Here is a 20,883-nt window from a genome sequence, read left to right as displayed (position 1 = left end):
TCCTTGTTGGTTGATGGCTACAATTCTATTTCTATAATTCAAATGTGATAAAAGTTTGGAGTAGCTCTCTTTTCCCAGGTCAACTGAAGACTGGAAATATTTTCAATGTGCATTAACTCAGGTCTAGAAATTAAGAGGAAGGGTCTGACTCTGCAGTCTTGTAATTTGTCAGTTGTGTTCTCTGAGCATTCCTAACTCAGTCAATAAAGGGGGCGCTCTCCCTAAAATCAGCACATTTTATTTCTTCTCTCCTTTATAATCTTTATAAACTACTCTAATAAATTTAATTATATTGCCGGGTGTGGTGGCGCACGCTTGTAATCCCTGCACTTGGGAGGCAGAGGCAGGAGGATCCCGCAGGTTCGAAGCCAGCCATGCGCGCTGGCTTAGGAGACCCTGTTTCCAAATATAAAATGTAAAAATAGGTCTGGGAGTGTAGCCCGGAGGCAGAAGGGCTTCCAGGAACCCCAGTACCACCAAAAAAAAATTAATTATATTATCTCTCTTTTAAACCTCTTTATAAACTACCTCCCTGAATGATAAAGGGGTTATATTTATTGATTACAATACTAGAGGTTGAACCAAGAGAAGTTCTACCCGTGAGTTACATTCTTTGTTTTTTATTTTGAAATGGTCTTGAACCATTTTTAACCAAAGTTATTGGTCTTGAACCAATGACCCTCCTGCCTCAGTTTCCCAAGTACTGATATTACAGACATGCAGACCCCATGCCCATCATGAAGAGGGTTTTAGAATCAATATCTGAGTTGTTATTTCAGCAGCACCTCTCACTTAGATACGGCATTGTCTTACACATCTATCTCACAGGCTCTTCCAGAGCTCTTTCACACCCACACTCTCAGAGCATCTTTATTCTGGGCATGAAATTCTGTAGTCAGGTAATTGGTTCTTCATTTCTAATTGTAAGTAATTAGAAGGAGTTTCCTTCAGCAAAGATACCTGGAGCTGATAATAATAGTCTTAGCTGTCACAATCAAACCCTTTTCTGACTATCTAACAAATCTTTTCTTGTTTAGGGGAAAGATGTTGGGGATTAATATTCTTGCCTTTGGCATTTTCAAAATAGAAGAAAAGATCAGCCAATCATGAGGTCACCTAGGTTATGTGTGATCCAATTTCTTAGCAACTGGGCAGGAATTTTAAAAAATCATATTAATATTTAATCAAGATGGTTAACAGTTACACACTAGATTACTTCTCACTAACAATATTGCATTGAAATAGACAGGAGAAATATGCAAATAAAATTAAGTCTGTAACAAGTTGCAAATTTAGGGTGGGCCCATCACCAAAGCAAGCATTGCAGAGGATTTCTTGAAGATAAAATTAAAATGAGCACCTGAAATTCTCATTCAGGCTAAAGCATAAATCATAGAAAAGGAGTGGATTGTTCATCAGAAAAAAACCAGAATAATTAAGGATGACAGCAAATAAAAGGAGAACCCAACCATAATGTAGTCAGTAGAGAAATTAATTAGAGAGACAGAAACATTTGCAGGAGTTCCCTATTCTCAGAATGAACCTTCCTTCTCCTACTTTTTGTCCCTACTATAAATCAGAAGTATAACCAACCAATTAAAAAGTTAAACTGAAACAGCTAGCCCAAGACACCTGAGGATTATGGAAAGGGTGCAAGACCACATGTGGAGAAGATAGCTCACCTACAGTCCTTAAGCCAAACCCACTGACTGGGTATTGATTTCCCCTCAAGGTTTGACAGTTTAGTTTTTCCATGGATGCTGTGTGCTCTCGTGTGTGTGTGTGTGTGTGTGTGTGTGTGTGTGCGCGCGTATGTTTCCAAGTTGTTTTCTGTTATTTGAATTTCTGAGAACAGATGCTCAGGGATATATGGGTATATGGAATTGCTTATTGGGTTGACATGAGACAGAAGTGGTAAAACAAATTCTCCTGCCAACACAGATTCCCAGATGGGAAATTAGCAGCAGAGGCAATATCAAAATGATTTAACTGATCATATAATTAGCCAATCCGTGTGCACACTGAGGGTGCAGTGTGGGGGATATATAACAAAGGAGTCTGTGAAATGCTAAACTTTAATTTTATTTCACGTCACAGTTCTCCTTTGTTGTTTACATAGATACTTTAAGATGGTTAGCAGTTTGAATGGAGAGATAGGAGAGGAAGAAAGCTGAGGTTGTTCAATGGAGGAGCTACATGCGAATATGTGTAATAGTATACATATAACATGGTTAACCTGGACAGTCTCTATTGGGAGGGGGGAAGGGAAATGGAGGGGGAAGGGCACGAAGCACAACCTAAATGTACACCACTTTCAATATGTTCCAATTATAAAAAAAGTAAATAAAAAATAAAATATAGATGGTTAGCAGAAACAAGTAAGATCCCAACATCTGAAAGGAGGCTATCTAAAAAGATAGATAAAAATTAGGAAGGCACTGAATGGGGCAAATGCATCAAATTTCATCCACTCATAGTGGATAAAAGTTGATAATTGTCCCGTGTACTATATTCATTGCTTCTCAACAAATATTACAATCAGAACGCGGTAAGCACTGAACAGTGCAACAAAAATATGAGTGTTAGGGAAATTTCATTGAGAATAAATTAGAGATATTTATTAGTTTATTCTATCAACAATTGGGGTTAAACACATAGGCATAGATTTTCTGTGTACAAATCAAAAAAAGTAAAAATGAAGTAATTTGCCTTTGGACTAAGGATGCATGTGCCTTCACCAAAAGTTCTTTCTGCCTTCCATGCACTGATATAAGTACTTCTTAATGATTAAGATTCTTAATTTGTTATCACAATAAGAACCAGTCATTGGCCTATGATAGGAAACGCCACTGTGTGATAAAACCTCTGAGCGACACAAAATAAGGGATTAAGTAAGAAAAAAGCAGGATTAAATGTGGGAAGAAGAGCGGCAAGAAAGCATGAGAACCACTTGGTTAGAACTCACTTTTATTACAAACACACCCTACCAGTAATGAATTCATATCATTAATAACATTAATCTATCCATAATAACAGAGCCCTCGTGAGATGATCACTTCATTTAAAAAACTTTTTCTTTAGGTGCTGGGGATTGAACCAGGGGCATCCTTACTCTGAAAAATTCCCTTAGCCATTTTTTATTTTATTTTATTTTATTTTATTTTTTGTTTTGAGCCTGGGTCTTGCTGAGTTGCTGAGAGTCTCACTAAATTGCTGAGGCTACTCTTGAACCTGTTATCCTCTTGTCTCAGCCTCCCAAGTGCTAGGATTACAGGCATGCACCACCGTGCCTGGCTAGATGATCACTTCTTCAAGTCCTAACTCTCGGCACTGCTTCATTGGGGATTGAGCTTCCCACACTTTGATGGAAGACGACAAAGTACCATACAACCTCTGAGTGGCAGAAAGGAAGGTCTTCTGTAATTACAGGTACTATATATGCTGGATCAGATGCCAGCATCTTCCTGTGCCTCATGAATGGTTCCAGAACTTTCTTTCTCCTTGAAAGAGTTTAGAGGGACACATTGAAACGATAGCAATGTGACTAACAAAACAAGCACAGTCATTATAAGGACAATGGCAAGGACATGGCAATAAAAGTTCAGGAAATGGTTTGGTATCAGAGATTTTTCTTGTTAACCAATCAGGGATTCCACAGGAATAAACTCCACTAGTCACAAGACAGGACTCCTATTACCACCTGTATTGAGGATATTATTTATCGCCACATAGCATGAAAGACAGTGAGTAACTAGTAATAAGAATAAGTAGCTTGATCAAGAAGTTGTAGTGTGCACAGGAAGGAAGTGAACATGACGCTAGAAGGAAAATATGGTGCTAAGGGAGGACTTTTAATTAATTAATTAATTCATTCATTCATTGAGGGTCTGGGGATGGAACCCAGGGACATTTGACCTCCAAGCTACACCCCCTGCCCTATTTTTTATTCTTTATTTTGAAACAGGGTCTCACTAAGTTGCAGAGGGCCTCACTAAGTAGCTGAGGCTGTCGGCAAACCACGACCATCAGGTCTCAGCCTCCCTAATGCTGGGATTGCAAGCGTGAGCCACAATGCCCAGCTTTAAATTTTATTAATTTAGAAATATTTTAAGTTTTCATGTGAAAAAGGGAATCAGCTGAAAAACTAATGACTTTCTGGTTTACCTTGACGATTAGGGCTAGACAAATTGAGAAAAGATTACAAAACATCTACATAATAATATCTTAGGAAAATGGTAATTTTTACTAATTGGCATAAATTCATCCAAGACAGGTCTAACTCTCTGGGTCTTTTTTGAAAGTTCGGCATGATCCATATTGTAGTACTTCAAGGTGAAATAAAGTCAATTTAGGAGAAAAAAGATACTGAAAACTACTATTGTGAGGTCCATGCTGGGCACTGTTGTCCTACTGAGGGACACAGTTTGCATTGTGAAAGCCTTTGACTAGATGTCCTCTAGATTTCTTTCCATATTTAAGATTTTGTGATTCTTCTAGTTACAAGAAAGTCAGTATATTCCTCACTAAATTGTTTTAAACCATCCTAAAATGTAATTAGCCACAACCATTAACTAATTAATCATTCTTGTCAGAACAAAAGTTCACCTGAGAACACTGCTGCCTTCACATTTATCTAGAGTTTGCATTTATTTTTAATAAAAGAAAGTTTAATAGTTCAAGGCTTCAAGTCAAGGAAATATGTGTGCTTAGGCTGCTGTGTTAGTTCTCAGTTTCTCTCTGAGTTTTCATGATTCTCATAATTTATTTTCATAAAATTCATATGCAAGTTGCCTTATTTCAAATCTTTAAAATATAAACATTTTAAAACAGAAACATACATTTGAAATTTCTATTCCAGGTCACAATTGTAAAGTTATTTGCCTCTAATTGACACCTATGTCATGAGATGCGGGCCAGAGAGGAGGTGAAAAGAATAGATGAAAAGTTACCAATATTACTTTACTAAGTCATTAATGCACTAAAAGGTGAAATATCTACTTTATCAATTAATGGTCTATTTAATCATGATATAGAAGCAATGAAACTCCACTTTCAAATAATGCTAACTATCAGAAAAGATCTTATTCTCCATCAGTTACTGACCAATGGTGAAGAATACAAGTAAGAAACATAGAAGAATATCTCTTAAGAGGCCAACGGCCAGGCTTTGGTTTTCTTTGCTGCCACGCATAGAAAAAAAAAAATTTGTTAAGGTATACTTTATGTTATCCTCAAACAATTAAAAGTCTGTATAGGTAAAAGTTACATCAGAGAACTTATATTCTCTTAAGGCTTCCAAAGAATATAGTTGTGTGTGTGTGTGTGTGTGTGTGTGTGTGTGTGTGTGTGTGTGTGTGTGAGAGAGAGAGAGAGAGAGAGAGAGAGAGAGAGAGAGAGAGAGAGAAAGAGAGAGAAAGAGAGAGAGAGACCTTTGTGATAATAAATGTTTAGTAATACCTGTAGTAATATATGGAGAGAGTTACTAGACATTACATAATAACTACTATGACACTAAAGAGTATCATGAAAGTGTGTAACTACCATAAACTTTAAGGATTTTTAAAGTTGATAATAATTGGCAATTGATTTTAACAAAAATGTCTAAATTGTAATAATGGGAAATATTAGCATGAATATTAAATATTTTCAAGATAGGCGCTATTTTAAGATAGGGAACTAACATCAGTGCCAGGATCTAGGTTTGTGGCTTTACCTCATAAACACCTTTGGAAATTAATGACATCATTTTTCTAAGATGAATTTTCTAAAGCCCAGATACTTAAGCATTTTTTTTCAATGTTATTTGCCTAGTAAAGAAAATTAGACTCTGGTTTGAATCCTGAAATAATCAGCTCCAAAGCTACATATTTTTCAGTTTTTAATGACTATCCATACTTTGCCATGGCTGGAAGGGAAAATATACACATAATTGTGAGAGGTAACTCTACCCACTTTTCTGGCTTCTGACTCATTGCTGATGCCAAGTTTTTCTCTATTCTTATTTATCTCACTTATTTACAAGATAATAAAGGCATGGATCTGTTTCTTAAAATTTTTTGCCTGAGGTAGGCAGGATAAATTTCATGGAAGTACAGATTGCTTATACCTGAGTGGTATAGCAAACCTTCGTGCTTAGCCACATTGTAATATTGTCAAGTTGTTTTCAGTAATTTTTAGAGCAAGTCCTTTCTATAATCTCTTTCTAGTGTTATAATAGTAATGGTGATCAATATTTATTGACTATATACTATGCCAGATGCTGCTTTTAAGTTTTTTGCTGGTATGAATTCGTTTAATTATCTAACTCTATAGTTTGAGGTGAATGAAATACTGTCTCCAAAATTTCTTTTTTTTTTTTAGTTTTTATTTTTATTTTATTTTTTTTTAACAATTTTTTATTGAACATAAGTAGTATACATTTATACTATATTTGGTGCCCTCTCCCCCCTCCCCCTCCCCCCCCACCAATGGTTGTCCAGGTTAACCATGTCTTATTCATAATTTTACACATGTTCAGGTGTAGACCCTCATTAATCCAGATCGGTCTTTCTCCTCTCCTATCTTTCCATTAAAACTTAGCTAGTATTTCCCCTCTAATATCTGGGGTCCTACTGGTATCCTTTGTGTTTTCTAGTTTGGGCATATTAGAGGAAACATGTGTATCTTCTCCTTCTGTGCTTGGCTGATCTCACTTAACATGATGTTCTCCAGGGCTTTCCATCTTCTTGCAAATGATGTAATTTTGTTCTTCTTTATGGCTGAATAGAATTCCATTGTGTGTATTTCCCACAGTTTTGCTATCCATTCATCTGTTGATGGTGATCTGGGTTGGTTCCATATTTTGGCTATTACAAATTGTGCTGCTATGAACATAGGTATGCATACGTTGCTGTATTTCTCTGAATTCAACCCCTTTGGTAAGATACCTAGGAGTGGTATAGCTGGATCATATGGTGGATCTATTCCCAACTTTCTCAGGAATCTCCACACAGATCTCCATAGTGGCTGAACTAGCTTGCACTCCCACCAACAGTGTAAAAGAGTTCCTCTTTCCCCACATCCTCGCCAGCATTTGTTGTTGTTTGATTTCTTTATGCTTGCTACTCTGACTGGGGTTAGATGGAATCTCAGTGTAGTTTTGATTTGCATCTCCCTGATGGCCAGTGATGAAGAACATCTTTTCATGTATCTATTAGCCCTTTGTATCTCTTCTTTTGTCAAGTGTCTATTTAGTTCATTTGCCCATTTCTTGATTGGGTTGTTTGTTTTGCTAGTGTAGAGCCTTTTGAGCTCTTTGTATACTCTGGATATTAGCCCCCTATCAGAGTGGTGGCTGGTAAAGATCCTTTCCCATTCTGTAGGCTTCCTCTTTAGGTTATTGATAGTTTCCTTTGATGAGAAGAAACTTTTTAGTTTGATGTTGTCCCATTTGTTTATTCTTGCTTTAATTTCCTGAGCTTTGGAGGTTTTGTTGGGAAAGTTACTGCCTGTGCCAATATGTTGTAGTGTTGAACCTATGTTCTTCTCTACTAACTTCACCGTCTCAGGTCTAATTTCTAAGTCTTTAATCCATCTTGAGTTGATTCCTGTGTTGGGTGAAATATAGGGGTTTAGATTCATCTTTTTACAAATGGTTAGCCAGTTCTCCCAGCACCACTTGTTGAAAAGGCTGTCTTTTCTCCAGCGTATGTGTTTGGCCCCTTTGTCAAAGATTAATTGACTAAATATGTGTGGGTTTGTTTCTGTATCTTCTATTCTAATCCACTGGTCAGTATATCTGCTTTTGTGCCAGTACCATGCTGTTTTTACTACTATTGCTCTATAGTATAGTTTGAAGTCTGGGATTGTAATGCCTCCTGCGTGTTTCTTGTTATTGAGAATTGCTTTGGCTATTCTAGGTCTTTTCCTTCTCCATATGAAGTTCATGATTGATTTTTCTAGGTCTTTGAAGAATGTCACTGGTATTTTAATGGGAATTGCATTGAACCTATAGATCAGTTTTGGCAGAATGGCCATTTTGATGATATTTATTCTGCCTATCCATGAGCACGGGAGATCTTTCCATCTTCCAAGATCTTCTTCTATTTCTTTCTTTAATGTTTTATAGTTTTTGTTGTAGAGGTCTTTTACATCTTGGGTTAGGTTTATTCCTAGGTATTTTATAGGTTTTGAGGTTATAGTGAATGGAATTGTTGTTTTTGTTTCTTTCATTGTGGATTCGTTGTTGGCGTAAAGAAAGGCCACTGATTTCTTTAGGTTGATTTTGTAACCTGCGACTTTGCTGAATTTGTTGATCAGCTCCAGAAGTCTTTTGGTTGAGTTCTTTGGGTCTTCCAGATAAAGGATCATGTCATCTGCAAATAAAGATAGTTTTACTTCCTCTCTTCCTATGTGGATTCCTTTGATTCCCTTCTCTTGTCTGATTGCTGCAGCAAGAGTCTCAAGGACTATATTGAAAAGGAGTGGTGATAGTGGGCATCCTTGTCTTGTTCCTGACTGAAGCAGAAATTCTTGCAGTTTTTCCCCATTCAATATAATGTTGGCTTTGGGTTTGCAGTATATTGCCTTGATGATGTTGAAGTACTTTCCTTCTATCCCAATTTTTTGCAGTGTTTTTAACATAAATGGGTGTTGGATTTTGTCGAATGCCTTTTCAGCATCTATTGCTATGATGATGTGGTTTTTGTTCTTGGTTCTATTTATGTGGTGAATAACATGTATTGATTTGCGTATGTTGAACCAGCCTTGTTTTTCTGGGATGAAACCGACTTGGTCATGATGTATTATTCTCTTGATATAGTTTTGAATGCGTATAGCTAGTATTTTGTTTAGAATTTTTGCATCTATGTTCATTAAGGATATTGGTCTGTAGTTTTCCTTTCTTGAGGTATCTTTATTTGGTTTGGGGATTAATGTGATACTGGCCTCATAGAAGGAATTTGGAAGAGTTCCTTCTCTTTCAATTTCCCGGAACATGTTATGAAGTATTGGTATTAGTTGTTCACTGAAGGTTTTGTAGAATTCAGCTGGGAACCCATCTGGGCCTGGGCTTTTCTTTGGTGGAAGAATTTTTATTGCCATTTCTATTTCTTTGGTTGTTATTGGTTGGTTTAGGCTTGCTATGTCCTCTTGGTTGAGTGTAGGAAGGTTAACTGTGCTTAGAAATCTGTCAATTTCATCCAGGTTTTCAGATCTATTGGAGTATAAATTTTTAAAGTAGTTTCTGATAATATTTTGAATTTCTTCACTATCAGTGGTGATATCTCCTTTTTCATTTCTAATTTTGATAATTTGAGTTGATTCTCTTTTTCTTTTGGTTAGGTTGGCCAGGGGTTTATCAATTCTATTAATCTTTTCAAAGAACCAACTTTTTGTTTTATTGATTCTTTGAATTGTTTTTTTGTTCTCTATTTCATTTATTTCTGCCCTAATTTTGATGATTTCTTGCCTTCTGCTGGCTTTGGGAATAGACTGTTGCAGTCTTTCTAGGTCCTTTAGTTGTGTCATTAGGTTCTTTACTTGGAGGTTCTCTGTCCTTCTTATGTGGGCACTCAATGCAATAAACTTTCCTCTTAGAACTGCCTTCATGGTGTCCCATAGGTTTTGGTAAGTTGTGTCTCTGTTTTCGTTTGTTTCCATAAATTTCTTTATTTCTTCCCTAATTTCTGCCCTTACCCATTCGTCATTCAATAGTGTATCATTCATTCTCCATGAATTTGAGTACTTTCTTTCGCGTTTCCTGTTGTTGATTTCTACTTTGATTCCATTGTGGTCTGAAAAGATGCATGGAATTATATTACATTTTTTGAATTTGCTGGTATTTTCTTTGTGTCCCAGGATGTGATCTATTTTGGAGAAGGTTCCATGGGCTGCTGAGAAGAAAGTGTATTCTGTAGTTCCTGGTTGAAATACTCTGAAAACGTCTGTTAGGTCCATTTGGTTTATGGTTTCCTTTAGTTCTAAAGCGTCTTTACTCATCTTTTGCCTTGAAGATCGATCCAGTGGTGTGAGAGGCGTATTAAAATCTCCCAGAATTATTGTATTTGGGTCTACTTGGGATCTTATGTCCAGTAGGGTTTGTTTTACAAATGTGGTTGCACCCACATTTGGGGCATAAATATTTACTATCATTATATCTTCTTGGTGTATTGTTCCTTTTAATAAAAGGAAGTGCCCTGATTTGTTTCTTTTGATGTGTTTTAGTTTAAAGTCTGTTTTGTTGGATATCAGGGTTGCTACCCCTGCTCTTTTTTGGTCACTGGTGGCATGGTATATCTTTTTCCATCCTTTCACCTTCAGCCTGTGAATGTCTTTGGCTGTGAGGTGAGTTTCTTGCAAACAGCATATATTTGGATTATGTTTCCTAATCCACATTGCCAGTCTATGTCTTTTGATTGGTGAGTTAAGTCCTTTGACATTAAGAGATATTATTGAAATATGATTTTTGTTTTCTGTCATTTTGTGTTCTGTCTACTCTTGGGTGGTGTGATCTTTCTTCTTTACTTAAATGGCCCACTTATTAACTTCCTCTCTTCTCTGATTCTGAAGTCTGCTTCTTTTTTCTTCCTTATGATTTATTTCTTTAAGAATTTTCTCTAGTGTTGGCTTTGAATTCATAAATTTTTTGAGATTCTGTTTATCCTGGAAGACTTTGACTTCCCCATTGATCTTGAATAATAGTTTTGCTGGATAGATGAGCCTTGGCTGGAAGTTATTTTCTTCCAGGGTCTGAATCACGTCGTACCAGTCTCTCCTAGCATTCCTAACCTGGGTTGTATAGTCTGGGGTGATTCTTATTGTTTTGCCTCTATATGTCACCAGTCCTTTTTTTCTCACTGCTTTTAAGATTCCTTCCTTGGCCTCTATGCTGGTCAATTTGGTTATTATGTGGCGTGGAGTGGTTTTTCTTTGGTCCTGTCTCAGTGGAGTTCTGTATGCCTCCTGGACTTGAAGATTCAAGTCTCTTTCCATATTTGGAAAATTCTCTGAGATTATTTCCTTGAAGATATTACAGATGCCCTTGGTCTGTACCTCTATCCCTTCCTCGATGCCTATTATCCGTAAATTAGGGCGCTTCATATTATCCCATAATTGCTGGATGTTTAGGTTTTGTTGCTGTAAAGATTTCTGTATATCGCTGACTGTGTTTTCAGTTTGGGATGTACTGTCTTCTAATGTTGATATTCTGTTTTCCATTTCATCTAATCTTCCAGAATTTCTTTCTATTGCTGTCTTCATTTCACTTATTGCCTCTTTCATTTCGTTCCAGACCTCTTTCTGATTCTTTTTTAGTGTTTCTAGTTCACCTTTAACCTCCTCTATACTCGTTTTAAATCCTTTCATCATATTGAACATCAAGATTCTGAACTCCCCTTCTTGCATTTCTAGTAGGTCAGTATTCGTGATTTCTGATGTCTCTTCATAATTCCTGGTTCTCATATTTATAGCGTTCTCTGTCTTGTTTTTCTGATTTCTACCCATCGTTCGTGAGTACTGTGCTTAGTCAAATCTTAATATTAGGAGTTTGGGGGTATTGGTTAGTCAGCAGAGCCTTTCCAGTGTTGAGGGTGGGTGATGTGCAAGGAGCTGGGGTGATTGGTAAAGGAGTCGGGTTACGTAGAGGATATGTTAGGTTGAGAAAGACTTTAAGTATGATAAGGTAATAACTTGTTAGGAATGAGAGAGAGTTAACTACTAGGACTCTTGTCGTTGGTAGAGTAATTATGGATATAAGAGATACTTTGAGTATTAAACCAGGAGGTATATTATGGGGAAAAGTTTTGGGGGAGAAAAGTATGTAGGTTAGTGTGGGTAGGTTTGTAAATAGGGATGATGGGAGGAGCAGACAGACATAAAAAAAAAAAAGAATCCACCCAAGATACCAAGACTTTTATGTACTCCAAGAAAAATGAAGGAAAACCAATAAAAGGAGGAGAGTGAAGAGAAAAAAAAAAAGGAAGGGAAGAGGAAGAAAGAGGAAAAAGAACAAGAAAAAAGTAAAAGGAACTAGCAGCTGTGTGAAATAAAAAAATAAGGCAAACTATCCTATGTATGTATATATATGTATGTATGTATATATATATATATATATATATATATATATATATATATATATATAACACAACAAGTTAAAGTAAAAGAAGTGTGGGTTAAAAGAAAAAAAAAATAAGTCAGCAATAACCCTACCAAAACAAAAGCACTATAAAAGCAGAATACAACAAAACATCCACATTAAAAGTAAAACAAACAGTCCTCCTTATTTACGCATATGGGGTCAGGTCCAAATAATATGTGTGTATCTGATTGCTTTGGTAGCTTTCAGAATACCATCCAATGTCTCTTAGTTTTCTTTGTACTCTATTTTTATCTTCTTAAGTCACTCTGGGTGTTTGGACACCTTTCTCTCCTTTAGCTGCTTTAGGTTCATGTGTCCGGATGTCTGATTTCACTGTTATTTGATTCTGTACAATTCACAGGTTCTGCGAAATTCTAACCTGTGGTCAGCACCTCTGCACTCACCACCCTAGCCTCCAGCCTGAGCGTCCCTACAGCAGGGGTGGAGAATGACCAAAGTATAGTTGAAACCTCCCCCTGAGGTCCTGAGCAGATTTTGTGGCCCGATGGATTTTCTTGTGTCTCTAGAAATTCCAGCTGGGCTAGCTGGTGTGGTCCCAAGATATACCCTGGGCAAATGGGTGCTGGTTCCTGGATGCCCACACTTACTGCCAGAGCTCTGCCTATTCCAAGAGTGCAGGCTGGATGCGCTGCTAATACTGGACCCAAGTGAGAGTGGATGCAGCTGTCTATTGCTGCTGGTATGCTCTTCCAAGGTGTATTGAGCTGTGTTCTCACTTAGAACTAAGCATCTGGCTACCCGGAGGTTGGGAATACCCAGCGGTGGGCCAGGGGTGCAGGGTAGGTGCTCAAGGGTCCAGTGCGCGTTGTCCAGCAATGGTCTCTGCTTCCAGTGGGACGTAGAAGCTGGGGGTGCCCCACGGAGATTTCCGGGTCACCCAGGGCTTTTGCAGCCTGGAAGGCCGGCTCTGGCAAGGTGGCAGGGGCTAGACACACAAGCAGACTTCAATTTAGAAGTAGCAGTGTACAGGTACTGACTACCAGCAGGGGACCGTGGCGCAGGTAAGGTGCGCGAGGAGAGTGCTGGGGTCTGAGGCTTGAGCCCGTGCTGGGTGGTTGGGGCTGCGCACACGCTAGGACCCCAACTTACCAGGGCGCCCTCAGGTACCTGAATTGGTGCAGGAATCCGTGGAAGTCTCTATGCAGTTGTGATCTGGTCGCTGGTGGGCACACAGAATTCTGGAGGCTGCTGCTCGCTGTTTAAGATGCGGTCCTAAGCCCGTTTTTAGTCCCGAATTATCTTTCCGTGGTAATTTCGGGCAGGCATCTCCTTGGGCAGCTGCAAAGGCAGCCCGCCGTCAGCGTTCCGATCAGTGTTCCGATTGTATTTGCAGCCGGTCCCGTGTCCGATCTTTGTTCTTCTTCTTCTTCAAGTTCAGGGTTCCGCCGAGGTACCTGGATGTGTTTTTGTTCCTGGTATGTATTTATTTTGTTCATTTAGACACTGCTTTCTAAGTATTTAAACTTTATTTGCTTCAGCTACTGAGAAGTGCTATGTCCCTCAGTCGCCATTTTGAAAAAAAAAAACAAAAAAAAACCACAAAAACTTGAAGTCTCCAAAATTTCTATGTGCAGAATCCTAATTGTCTCTCTTCCCTGATTTCTTCCACCCTCATTCATGGAGAAGTGTGTAAGAGCTAACTGTACTATTTTGATTCATTGAAGTGGAATACTACTTATTCTTTTACTTTAGTTATACAAGTGTGCATTACCTTGGGTAGAGAAGACATACTTTGACGCATTTTCAGGGTTTTAATTTTGCCAAATTTGATTTATTTTTCAATTATCAGCTTAAACAGACTTCAAATAACAAATGTATATTTATCAGTAATAATTATAAGTTTAATTAAAATCTATATTTTTTATTTAAAGAAGCAATGTTTAAATTGGGCCAAAGTCCTAACTATACCATTTTCTTTTTTTTTTTTTTTCCTCACTACAGTAACATAAGCATACCCATGTTCATAGCAGCACAATTCATAATAGTCAAAGCATGGAATCAACCAAGGTCTCCATCAACTGATTTCTTTGTTTTTGTTTTTGTGGGTCTGGGGATGGAACCCAGGGGCATTTGACCTCTGAGCTACACCCCCTGCCCTATTTCTTTTCTTTTCTTTCTTTCTTTCTTTCTTTCTTTCTTTCTTTCTTTCTTTCTTTCTTTGGTGGTACTGGGGTTCCTGGAAGCCCTTCTACCTCTGGGCTACACTCCCAGACATATTTTTATACTTTTTAAATTTGGAAACAGGGTCTCTTAAACCAGCACGGCTGGCTTCGAACCTGTGTGATCCTCCTGTCTCTGCCTCCCAAGTGCGGGGATTACAAGCGTGCGCCACCACGCCCGGCTATTCTTTATTTTTGAAACCAAGTCTCACTGAGTTGCAGAAGGCCTCACTAAATAGCTGAGGCTGTCTGCGAACCGCGATCCTCCAATCTCAGCCTCCTGAATGCTGGGATTACAAGCATGCGCCACCACGCCCGGCTTCAACTGATGAATGGATTGCAAAATTATGGGAAATACACACAATGGAATTCTACTCAGCAATAAAGAACAAAATCAGGCTATTCGCATGAAGATGAAAATACCTGGAGAACATTATGTTAAGTGAGATCAGCCAAGCACAGAAAGAGAAGTTACATGTATTTTCTCTAATATGCCCAAACTAGGGAGTATTAGGGATACCAGAGGGACTTCAGATAATGGAGGGGAAACTTCAGCAAAGTGGGAATGGAAGGGTAGGAGAGAAGGCTGAGGTTGATTAACTAGAGGAGTACATTCAAATGTGTCTATAAGTGCGAATGTAGCATGGTTGACCTGGGAGCAGAAGGGGAAACAATGGAGGGAGGGGCAGAGGGCACCAAGCACTGTGTGAATTTATGCCATTTTCAATATGATCCACCTAAAAATAAAAATAAAAAACAAAGATAACTGATCAAAGATAACTGATCTCATAATTTTGGTATATATCAACAGTATATATTTTTATTATATTTTTGCATAAATAATAAGATCCTTGGATATTTAAGTTTATAAAAGTAACATATTATTATTTATCATTTTGTATTTTTTTCACTAGAATTATAGTTCCAAATTTTTTCATGTTTTTATAAAGGGCCAACAGTTTTTAATCACCAAAAGTAATCCATTTAAAATATTATAAACATATCCATTCTTTTACTGAAAATGTTGTATCATGAGCAATATATTTAAATAGTAATGCAATAAATATCCTTGGACACATGTTCAAAAATGTTTCTAGAGAAGGCAAAAAGCAAATTGCCTGATCATAGAATATGCATACATTCTTTTACTAGGGATTGCTCAATTGTTCTCCAAATGGTAGTAGAAATTACAACCCCATCAGCAATGTTTAATAGTCCCAATTTCCTCTTCTTATTGCTAACACTTGTTATTGAATATATTAATTTTTAACGATATCACAAATGTGAACTGGTAGATGTTTTTCTAGTTTGCACTTTCATAATTAAGAAAAGAGTAGGGTTTTTTCCCACTCTTCCTTGTAAATTCAACATTATTTCTATGTGAATTACCTATTTATGTATGTGACAAGTTTCTATTGGATCACTTATTTTTGCTTTCTATTTCATATATTTTATGTACAAATTCTTTTTTAGGTATGTTTTTGTTCCTTCAGTTATAGTTTTCTTTGTCATGCATAATTATTAATTTTAAAGGCAAGCCTTTAAAAAATATTAATGGGATGTTTTGTCACCTGTCAAAATCCTATCAATTATCAAGCACTCATTCCTGTCTTCACAGTCTTTACAAAGTTAACTTGTTTCATTCTTTAATTTCTCACTGAGTTCTTTACTCAGATACTAAGACTATATTTTAAAAATTAACCCAGACTTTTAAAATTATCAATGCCTAATAATTTGTGCCTCTCCTTATTCCTTTCCAAAGAGCCTTGGTGATTTTTGTCTCTTAACAATTCCTTACACATTTTAAGATTAGCTAGTCGAGTTTTATTTGTAACATTTTTTAAGGTTGTTATATCATTTGCTTTAAATCTGTAGATTAACATGAAGTAAAAAAAAATGTTTATGCTATTGAGACTCTTATCCATACGGAAGATGCTCTCTCAATTTAATTTCTGCATAAAGAATCTTTATGAAAATATTTGAAACTTATACAATTGAATAAACTTGCAACATAGATTAAAAAGTACTCTTTGTTGTCTAAAATATGTTTTAAAATAAAAACATATAATTTAGAAAACATATAGATATATGAATTGATTTTCCAAAGTAGAAAAGAGTTGTAAACACTCCTTCTGGTTCACGAGAGCTTTTAAGGTATCTTCTAATACTACAACCATTTGCCTTTACCAGTTTGATTTCAGACCAGTCAATTGGTGCAGAGGACAGAATTTATAAATATAAGAAAACCATGTCAAATGAGGGCAGTGATTATGCTGGGATAAAATAAGTCAGAACAAAACTCTCTAAAGAATCAAATGTAAGAAAAGTGTTAAAAGAAACATAAAATATTTCAATCTTTTCTAGAGAATAACCATTTCTGACAATTTTATCATTCTAATCAGTTGTTTATACTGAGCAATTGTTTTCCATCATTTCATCAAATGTGTTTCTTTGTTCAAATCTCAAACTGCAGATCTTTTTGCAGGTGCATGTCTTTTATTATTTTATGATGCCCACTTTGCTATATGTTTCTCTATGCTCACCTGAATTTTATCATTTGGCTTGCTTTCAAATGTTTCCACTGGAGCCCTCATTCCATGAAAATACAATCTCATTTATTTTCACTTCCTTTACCAAAAAAAAAGCCATCTTTCAAAACTGCCTCTTATTGGAAGATATACTTTTCTCTGCAATGAACTTCTGTACTGTTATCTCCAGTAATCAGTGGGCTCAGTTGTGGTTAGGACGCTGGTTCCTTTATTCATTAAGGGTGTCAGTACATTGTCTCCTCAATCTGTTCACACCCTTTTGTGCTGATTTTTCTCTCTAACAGCATAAAGGTGAGAAGCCAATTACTTAACCATGCTCTTGCTAGTGTTCCTTTTAAACCTGCCTCCTTCTCTCAGAGACACTGAAAAATTTTCAACTCAGCATCAATATTTAACTTAGTATCCACCTGTCTTCTATTCTCCTATACTCATGTTACCTTCAATGCCCAGGAAACAAACAAATTGCACCTGTAGGAATCATCTTCACTAGAGATTTCTGATCTTCAATTTCAGATAAGTTCTCTTATAGTCTATAATTTTACTATGTGTTCGCAATTAGTCATTTGAGGGTGAAGGGGATACTTGGGATGAACCCAGAGACATTCTACCTTCCAGCTACACCCTCCACCCATTTTTATTTTTTATTTTAACAGGGAGGGTCTAAGTTACTAATAATCTCACTAAGTTGCTGAGGCTGTCTTAAAACCTGTTATCTTCTGGTTTTAACATCTCATTAGCACTTCCTCAAAGGCTCATGTGTTTCAGGCTTGGTTCCCAGCTGGCGGAGCTATTGAGAGATAGTCAGGAGGTGGAGCCTGGTTGGAAGAGGTGAGTCACTGTGAGAGTGCATTTAAATGCTAAATCTTGTTCCTAGGCTTGCCCCCTCTCACTCCCTGACTCTCTTTGTCTCTCCCTGCTTCCTGCCAGCTATGAGGTAAGCAGTTTTGGTCCTATACACATAACTTGTCATGTTATACCTCTCCATGACCCAGAAACAATGTAGCTAAGTGACTACAAACAAAAACTTCTGAAACTGTAAGCCAAATCTTTTTTCAATGAATTTTTTCTCAGTTATCTTGTCACAGTGATGTAAAGCTAACCATCACACCTTTATACTGAAACAATACAACCTTCTCTTCTAATTTCCTAAGACATCTCAAACTTACTACATTTTAACTTTTTCTCCTTTTCTTCTGTTACAGTGGGAGAGGCTGCTTCATTTCTCTGATCCAGTGGTTCTCCAAATTAACGTGCATCAGAATCATGTGCGGCATTGGTAAAGCACCAATGGGCTCCACAAACAGCCTTCCTGTATCAGTAAATCTAGGCTGGGGCACAGAGTATCCTTCTAGTCAGCCCCAGCTGATGCTCTTTCTCTAGAGACTGCTAGTTTGAGACTACTCCTCAAAGAACCAAGTCCCTCTTTTCACCTCTAGCAGTGTTGTTTCTTTAATAACCTAGTCTCCCATATTCCTTCAAACCTTCCCTCTTTGCTGGCTTCTTCCCTTTAGCATTCAAATATCTTCAGGTCACTTATAAAGAATTGTTCTTCCTCCTCATTCCTTCATATTATACATGTTCACTCAATCTCCCCTTCTCAGTTAAACTTACTTGTAAAACTGTCTGTTAGCAGCAAGATTTTAATTTTTTAGCCATTCTACCAAAATCAAGTTATGGTCCTACACATAAACTCTTTGAAAAAACGAAGAAAACCTACTTATTAAAGAAAACAATGGGTACTTTTTAGTCCTTATCATCTATACATTTGATACTTATCTAATTTTTCCTTCCTGAAGATCTGGAAAACTTGGTTTTTAACATTTCTGATGTGGTTTAGTACCTATCATCATTCTAACTGATTTTATATAAATCATCAACATTGTTGCTTTGGTTCCTACTTAAAAATATCCTATCATTTTTCATTGTTATACTATGTTAAAAGTCTGAAAACCAGGTTGAGTGGGTCTTATTTCTTTGAGTCAATGAAATCAACCTACTGTCCTCTTTTCACTGGGAGGTTGAGAATGATTGGACTCTGACAGATGGAGGTAAATTATTGGGAGAGAAATAGGGTAAAAATGCTAAAGGGTCTCTAAAGAAAATATGTTTGTGGATCTGGAAAGATGATAACTTCTCATTTAGTCCAAGCAAAATAGCAAAGAAATCAGTAAATATATATCAAATAAATCGCTGTGGAGTATAGTAGCATAAACATTATAATGTTTTCAAACATGTTCTGTTTATTTTTAGTGTACGAGGCATCAAAATCTTAAATTATTGGTTATATCAACCTATTTGGTCTTGCGATTTTTTTTTATCACCGTGTCTAGGTTTATAAATGCGGTGGGAGCGTTGATGTCCGGGTTGTCTTTAATTGTGAAGTTTGGGAAAACAGGTTTAATGAAATAAGACTATGGCAAGACAGCTAAAGAAGCCACTGATAATGGCATGATTATACTGTTTGTAATAGATTATACGATGGACAAAAAGAAAGAATATACAAGAGAGGGCTAACAAATGCTGAGAAAATAGTAAAGTGATGAACTTGACACTCATCAGATTTATTGGTAGTATTGGGCTGCTTGAAAATTCAGAGGGAAGCCTGTTATAATTAGATACTAGGTGTTTGATCTTCTGATTGTAGAGAAGACTTTTCTGGTGGTGACTAGGTCTATGGAATAAACTTGGAGTTGCAGAAAAATATAGTTTGAGAAGGCATAAAGGAGCCATATGCCAAATGTTGGATTTTCATCCAAAACCTCTGGAGTGATGACAGGTTGGAGACAACATGACTCCTTCTAGCTAAAGGCTGATCTTTAATAGAAAGGGAGGTGAGTATGCCAAGCATCGCTACTTTGAGGATAGTGTGTTACAACTAGGTGAGCTTCAGAAGAGCAAGAGTTTCTGCAAAGATGGGAGTCCTTAACTGTCTGGAAGCAGCAGTAGGGATCTTGGAAGACCTTGACTTTAATTCTGGGTCCTGAGATAAATGGAGTGTGAGGATAAAATCCATCTTCACTTCATGGAAGGGAAGCGGTATCTTCAGAGTACTCTAGGTTTAAGTGACTTCAAGCACACTGATGGGACCTTTGAAGAAGAGAATGAGGATTTGAAAGAGGTCATGACTTTTGGGTGCAAACTGCAAAGATACCAGAGAAAGAGTTTTGGAGGAAAGAGAAGGTTTTGTTAATATAGGGGGAAAAATAGCAATAGGGAAAATGAAGATTTTTGGAACATTTAGGTTATAATAGATAGCAAGACCATCTTGTAATTTTGGCAATAGTCTTGGTAGACAGGGACATAAGACTTGGTAAATGTGGTATCACTTCAATTGTAAACATTTCAATTGTTCCTATAAGGCCCAGATCTATGTTTTCAGTGACTTTCTGTATGTGCAACTGGGATTTTGGCCTCAAAGGATGTGTCTGTCAGGTTGTTGCAGGACATGTGTTAAAGATTCCTTCCTCATCACTCTCCTTTTGAACTCCATCAAATTCCCTGCTATATTTTCACTTCGTTTCCATGGAAATAGAGTTTACAATGTATTATGTCAATAAAAGTCACATGAATTCCATATTATTTTAAAATTTAGAATACCAACTGGTATTCTAAGCAATTCTTTTAGCAAGACCATTGTTGTGATATATAAAGGATCCCTTTTTTCATATTTCATTGTGCCTGAGACAACTCCTAAGACAATAACTTGCCACAGGCTACAATATTCTCAAACTCAAATAACTAGTATACACATTTAAACATAAAAATATTGAATGATTTTTTTCCAAGCTCAAAATCCTTCAAATTTACTATGATGTAATATTCAATTTAAGATATTAAGCAACCTATAAAGCTATCATGCTTGATAGGTCTATATTTTCATATACCCATTAAAATAATTATTCTAAGGCCAAAGTATTAAAAACTTGATTAACTGTATGGAAGCTGCATAAATTTGAAATCTTTGCATAATTTAGTGTGGCCTGTGAAATGGTCACAGAATCAAGGTCTACACACAAAAAAATATGAACAAGCATAGAGG

This window comes from Muscardinus avellanarius (assembly GCF_963383645.1).
Source record: "Muscardinus avellanarius genome assembly, chromosome: 16".
Classification (NCBI taxonomy): domain Eukaryota; kingdom Metazoa; phylum Chordata; class Mammalia; order Rodentia; family Gliridae; genus Muscardinus; species Muscardinus avellanarius.
The sequence above is the reverse complement of the archived record's forward strand: the minus strand, read 5'-3'. Positions refer to the sequence as shown.